Raw genomic sequence first — 7841 nt, forward strand, 5'->3', positions numbered from 1 at the left:
ACCAATACATCTCCTTTTAGAGTGGGCCTTCTACGATACTGTAGTCTGACAGCATCCGAAAATACAGTTCTGCTTCGCGTACACCAGAGTATAATTTCATTTAAAATTGTGACTAATACTACTTTAAAACCACAGATTAAAGCGATAATAGTGTCCAGAAAAAGAACCTCAAAGTAGTCTTCACACAAAGTATTTTAATTCATTGCCAAACATTTCAGTTAAGAATGATATTATGCTTTTCCATTGACCGTATTTTCGATTCATAGTGAATTTGCTAAAAGGACCATGTCAAGAAATCTGAATATGTAAGTTTTACAAGTAATTACATTTAAAATACACGAAACAACAGGGGAGGAGAAAAGTAAACATCAAAAATAAGTAAAAAATGCAACAAACACTGTTAAGAATACTGACAAATAAACTAAAAGCCAAAAAAGGCTGAAAAATGAAAAAAAAAAATGTAAAATAGAAAGTGTTTTTAGGTTCTAACTGCAGAGAAACGGACATGATATCAGGTTTGGCATTGTCTTTCAGGGTCAGAATAAAAGTTGATTTTTCCTCAACTTCCGGGCCCTAGTTACTTATTATGACCATTGAAAACGTTCGAGGAAAGGAGTCGGCTTACTTAAATTTTTCTTGCTGAGGGATCGTATCGTCCCATATCTCCACTTTCTAATACAGAAAAAAATCAACTTCATATTTCGAGAACGACTTGCAGTTTTCCAGCACGAAAATATGTTTTCATAGTTTGAAGTTCGTTAGTATCATCTTGCTGGGTTTCCATTGTTTTATTTCCACACATATTTTATATTTCATACGTTGAATATCCCTTTCCTCTCTCTTTTCATACAGTCTTTGGAAAAAAGATGAAGTTTCTAAGCAACCGGTTTCTGGCTCAAATTACTCCTTTTCGCTCTCCTGTTCCTACCTTAAACAAATAACAAGAGACTTCGTAACTAAACAATTGCTTGTTCAAAACACGGAATTTTTACACAATTTACAAAATATGACAAAACACCAATAGCCATGTTCATTATCTTTCCCTTTCATCGTTTCTCGATTTTTTCTGAATTCCTTTCCTCATGAAAATGACCATGAGGAAATTATAGACATGACATTAGGTGTGAATTGGTTTCTTCAAACTGGTAGCTAATCATAACATGACCTACCTGGACGAAAGGTCAGTTTCGCGCCTAGCGCGGAACAGGTAGGTCGTGCCGTACGAGCTCTGTGCTTTGAGGAAAAGTGAAAGTTCAGCGCGATATCGGTACGTACGCCTGGGAGAGGGTGTGCTGTTGAACTGTGCTAGCGAAGAATTGGACAAAAGTAAAATATAGAATGGATCGCGAAAATACGATACAAATCAGTTTTGAAACGGGAACTTTGAAAGCTAGTCCTTTATTCATGATAAATTCAAACTGAGTGTGGATGAAATTGCAACCATACAAATTCCCACGACGATTAAATGTGTATTTTTGAAATTAGTGCGTCCGGGAAAAATGAGAAAAATATTAGAAGAAAATACTGGTGAAGTGAATTTTTATTATAGTAGTGGAGCTGTGACACAAGTGAAACTGAGTGATGCGAATCGAATTTTGAAGCCGGTTCGAGTGTTTAATCTTCCTTTGGAAGTGCCAGAACGACAAATTCGTGAAACACTGAGTGAATATGGGACAATCGATGAATTGAAAGCAGAAACTTGGAGTGACAAATTTAGGTACAAAGTGTATAATGGGGTGCGTCAGGTTTTGATGGCAATTAAGAAGCCAATTCCCTCCTTTGTGAAAATAGGCCAATATACGGCACATGTAGTACATAATGGTCAAATCCCGACTTGTGAATGGTGTGGTAGTAGTGATCACATGCGGTTTAATTGTAACTTACGGAAACCAACAGTGTTCAAAGTCATGGGTCGTGCAGTTCGGTCCTATAGCGAAGCAATTGCACCGTCTACATCTACATACGAAGATATAAATGTGAGTCAAGAATCAGCACAACTGACGGTGATAGAAGGGCTTCAACAGGGAATACATATACAGGAAGAGAAAAATATTCACAAGAATGATCAACAAACTTTGACCAAGGAAGGAACTGAAGAAAATATGCAAGAGCCACCAAACGAACCTGTGTTAAATGTTCAACTTACGCGACAAAGTAAAGAAATGTCCCTGGATACTATGGAGCAGAAGAAGGGTGGACCACTAAGACGACAAGAAGACATAACTAAAGTGCAAGAGGAATCGAGTGATGAAGTGCTACAGAGCAAGAAGGAGAGGAAGCAGAATCAGACCAAGCAAAAGGACTTCAGACAAGAAGCTGAACAGGAAAAAGATTCGGAAACGGATAGTGAAAGTGGAAGTGTCCAAAGTAGTACGGGTCGTTCGGTTTCCGGCTCACAAAAACGACCAAAGAGTATAAGGAAAGCGTCAGGCAGCAATCGGACGAAAAGACGATCATTGCGACATGTAAAAACAAATGTCCAAGACATGGTTATTGATCCAAGTCCGATAGGCCATGAAAGTTTGTGAATACTGGATACAGGTAATCACTTTAAGATTAGAAAATAGTATTATTTGGAATGAATATTTTTATATGGACTGTCAGAAAGTTAATGATATTGTATTGTATGGTGGTAGTTATTTATGGATTAAGCTATACAAAGGGAAGGGGTATTTCCTCCCCCCTACTAAAATAATATTGTTAGTGTGTTTGTTAAATTTTGGTGTATAACATTAGGGGTATATAAAAATAGTGTAAGAACTATTACTCTTAGATGGGGCAAAGGTGGGAGTATAAGTATTGGGAATACCCAATCCCAAAAATTTTGTTCATAGTATTTATGATACGTTTTGCTACGTTTTGCTACGATAAATATAAACAAAATGAAATCCCTTACAAAACAGGCGGCGTTAGAGGACTTTATTATACAAGCATCATTAGATATTGTATTTCTCCAAGAATGTGGACAAATGAATTTCAATTTTTCCCCAACAATAAGAGTTCATAATAATGCAAATTTCCAATCGACAGGAACAGCTTTGTTAACACGTAATACGGTTCCCCTCACAAATGTGGTATGTCATCCTAATAATAGAATCATATCAGCAAAAGTTGCAAATGTATGGATATATAACATATATAACATATATGCTCCATCCGGGTCACAGTGTACGAAACAAAGGGATGAGTTTTTTGCGCAGGAAGTTGCGGTTGAAATGCAGGGTAGGAGAGAACACATAATATGTGGGGGAGATTTCAATTGTGTATTGTATCCGCAGGATCAAAGACCTGGATTTAACACGTCGAATTCATTGCAAAAATTAGTAACTGGCTTTAACTTCACAGATGCCTGGAGTGACAAATGTTTTGGGCAGAGGGGTTTCACGTATATACGTGACAATTGTGCATCCCGATTGGATAGATTTTATGTCACACCCACATTACGTCAGAACGTAAAGTCCATCAGTATAACACCTTCGATGTTTTTCAGATCACAGTGCTGTCATTATGATGATAAATGAAAATGGTCGGGATTAAAAATAAACCAAGAAAAATCGTCAATTTTGAATTTAAATTTGATTCATTCTCACTCGCAGCGAGGTAATTTTAAGGTTGTACAAATGATACGTATACTAGGTATAATATATACGCACTCTATTCAAAGTATGATCCAATTAAATTATGATAGAGTAATAACTAGGGTTAAAGCGATATTACAAACAAAAAAAATTCGCAGCCTTAGTTTACAGTCAAGGGTGACCTTTGTACAGGTCTATGCACTGTCAAAGGTATGGTACATGGCAAAAATCCTCCCACTGCGGAAGTTAGATATAAATAAACTTAAGAGTGCAGTAAATTGGTTTATGTGGAATGGTCAGATATTGAGGGTGAAACATGTGTTACTTTGTTTGTCCTTTGCCGAGGGAGGAATGAATCTTGTGAATATAGAACTCAAATGCCAGGCCTTACGTATTCAAGCTGACACGCAGACACTGATTCAGCATCCACTCAGCCTCACAAGTAAAGTTTTGAGAAGCGCTTTGGACTATTTTTCACTAGAGGCTCCTATCGATATTACTGGACTGGTAGACACTTTATGGTACTTTAAGTCAACAATAGTGGATATTAGTTATGCCCTATTACAATCTCCGATATTAACAATACCAGTGACATCGGAAATATATCGCAGACTATGTAAATTAGAACAACCAACATGTAAAATTATTGAGCAAAATCCCAGAATGAAGTGGAGAGAAATATGGAATAATATTCAGGCTCACCATCTTACATCACGAATCCGATCAGCATGGTATATAATTGTCCACCAAAAATTAATCACTGGAGAGAGACTCTATGATCTTAAATTAATAAATTCGCCAATGTGTGCCAAATGTAATGTATCTGATAGTTTAGTCCATAGACTGAGTGAATGCCAAATAATAGAAACATCATGGCTTTATATAAGGAAACTTGTGAGTACTATTTGTCGAACATCAGTGTATAACATCTCTGTAGATATTCTTTTATATCCAGCTTTTGAATATTACCCAAAAACAAAACGTAAAAGTGTACAATGGCTCCTAGGACACTATGCCTATTTCCTATCGACATATCGGCAACCAGATTTTAATATACAATTTGTAAATTACCTCCATCAAGAATACCACAGGATACCTGACTGTAAAAGAAATGGATTGTATGCTAATTTTCTTACTGTAATGTTTACTTGCCCAATGAGTTGAAATGTAAATTACAAATGTAATGTAATAAATTGCAAAATGTAATAAAAAAAAGGTAGCGTGCTTGATTCTCACGAGGGAGGTCGTAGGTTCGATTCTCCACCTAGGCAGCATTTTTATCAGGAGTTTATCGTTAGATGTAAAGTTTATCCACCTTGCTAAGAAGTTATCATAGGTCTCTGTATTTCACGAGGTGAAAGGAAATAGTAAGAGAAAGTTGTTTCGATGATAGGAGGAAGTCACATGCCACGTGGAATGCGCAGAATGAAGTTACGTAGAGCTAAGTCTGTAATGGCCGTATCGAATATTGCAAAGTTAGTGGGGAAAGTTTGTTATATCTGATACTCGTACTTTCTGTTCAAAGAAGACAAACATTTTAGATACAAAGGCAGTGACGAATTAACGATCATTATGACGTTTTTGATTTTTTTTTGTTTGTCACTCACTATATAAATACTTATAATAATAATAATAATAATAATAATCCTTTGCGCAACAGCCCATGAAGGGCCTGGGCATACCTACCGTCTGCCGGTCTCCCTCCCACGCTTTCCTTCGTCACCTCTGAGCGTGGAGATCTTCAACCAGTAGTGGAATAGTCGGGTGGTCAGCCCGACGTATCCCCAGCCGTTATAGTAGGTCGTTTCGACCGGATTAAGCTCACTCACTCGTAGCTCCCCAATTTCCTCACGATGGTGGGTTGCCACCGTCCCCATACGTAGACCGAATAAATTCCGACCAGAGCCGGATTCGAACCGTCCCGCAGCGAACGATCTCAAGACGAATGAACGCCTTAACCCGCTTGACTACGGAGGAGGACAATACATATATGTGATTTGTGAATTAATCATGACGTGTGTGTTAACACAACATATGAACAATAAGTAACAAAAAGTTTTAACTTTAAAAACTGGAAATCTGCAACTTGTAAGGGGAAATATGTGCAGAAGGGACGTCCCTCAAGTGTGCATCAGATTCATTTTTTAAATATTCTAATATCAATGCTCTCTATTCAGCAAAAAAAAAAAGAGTAGAGGAGAGGGTGGGATTTGAACCCGCGACCTTTCACGCTTGACGAAAAATAATGAAAGCAGGGTGTAACAAACTGGTCTACGTTAACTTTATGACGTAATACCCTTAAAAAAATGGAGACGTTTATGAAGACTCCCACCTTCCTGTGTTCCAAGCACATTTTCTCCACAAGTCGTGAAAAATATTATTTTTTGAGAACTGTTCGATATTATGCAATCTATTATAAATAAAATGTTGCATAAACTCCTCACAAATTTGCTTCTTTCTGCACAAACTTGATGGCGATATCCTTCAGGTGTAGATAAACTGTATTCAGTGTTTCAAACCCCTCTAATTTCAAGTCGAGCAAGCAGAATCGTAAAAATTCCTCAAGGTTATTTTTCCAATTTATTATTTCTGTTTGATTGTGTATTATAATAGCGGTTTATAGTTTCTAAGTTCTTCGAAAGTGCGAAATTGGAAACCTCTCACCGCAGCGTTTTTCTTCTATTGGAAGGACCAACTCAAAGTTGGTTACTCTCACTTGGAACTGAAGTGCAATGTTGCTAAGTTTACGAATTCGGGACTTAGAATTCTTTTGGGGCGGTCAAATAAGATGTTGCAAAGTGTACCACTTGATGGGACAGCATCAAAAATCATTTACCGAAATTACGATTTTCTCTAGTTTTGCTGATTTCCATCACACTTTATCCAGACTTCGGACTGGCAAAATTACTATATAATGTACAGGGGATGGACAAAAATATGGAAACACCACGACATCGGAACGGATGATATCGACGCAATTTTTCCACTTGAAATCGGACGAGGTGCGACATTCTTTTGTTTTGCGCCGTGAGATAGGACCCTGTCGGCCTTGTAGGAGTCGGCAGTTGCGCTGAATCATGTCCGAGCTGACAGTGTATCAAAGATGGCAAATTGTTGGTGCCCTCCTTGCAGGGGCCTCTGTTACCAAAGTAGCCATGTTATTTGGCGTATCGAGAGGGACTCTATCCAAGATCATGATGACATAATAATGTGTCCGGAAAGACATCATCAGATAGACACCTGCGTAGACGAAAATGTACACTGAGTGACAGAGAAAGAAGGACATTGAGGAGGATTGGACCATGTTTTGCGTGAAGAATGGTGCAAGATCTCATTATCTACCATCCAGGACTTGTACTTGTCCATTCCTCGGAGCCGTTTTGGAAGCTTAAGGCGGTCCTGCACCTTATTAGCTTCAGCATTCCGGCTTTTCTTCGCAGGTGTTTCCATATTTTTTTCCATCCCCTATATATATATATAGCTATTTTGGCGTGTATAAAATCAGCTGTGGTTAAGCTGCCGTCCACATCTTTTATTTTGTTTTATATTTTCGTCTATTTTTTCGATTTTCATTTTAGTTATGTCAGCAGCAAGAATATTGTCTCTTGTCACGTCGGAGGATCGTTCTGTTTCATTCCAATTTCTGCGTGTAAGCTATTTACTTCAAAAATATCTTAGGGTTCCGTTTTCTTCATAATGGCGCTTCAGTACACTTCCACACTGTTATTGGAATTTCCGCGTCTTGCAACAAACTATTCACAAAGTAATCAAAGAAAAGAGTTAGCTTCGCTGATTCTGGTGCTTTAGATTGTATTTCCTGCCATCCATCATAAACTTAAACATAAACAACGCAACGTAACCTAACCTAACCTAACCTAACCTAACCTTTGTCGTGTAGGTTCCCTAGAGTATCGTTGTAAATCTTGCTAATTGCTGTGTCTTCCTCTCGAAACCTTTTCTTCGCCTCTTGCATACGCGGAAGTGGTACGTTTTGTCGCGGAGTAAATATTTTGAAGTTTTTAGTGGATCCTTCACAGGTAGCTGTTTATCTGAGGGGTAGGTTTCGTCGCGAAAACTCAAGTGGTATGTTTTGTCGCTGGTACGTTTCGCCGGGACACCGTTTTCGGAATGGGCTGGAAATGTAAAGGTGGAATGGGGGGATACATAATAAAATATTTCGTGTATTTGGAGTTTTTCAGTATATTAAATTGTACTCAAATCAATAGTGATAATCGGGGGTCATTTTAATAAGGGTTGCATTCA

This window comes from Lepisma saccharinum, chromosome 1 (assembly GCF_977018435.1).
Source record: "Lepisma saccharinum chromosome 1, izLepSacc3.1, whole genome shotgun sequence".
In the NCBI taxonomy this organism is placed as follows: Eukaryota; Metazoa; Arthropoda; class Insecta; order Zygentoma; family Lepismatidae; genus Lepisma; species Lepisma saccharinum.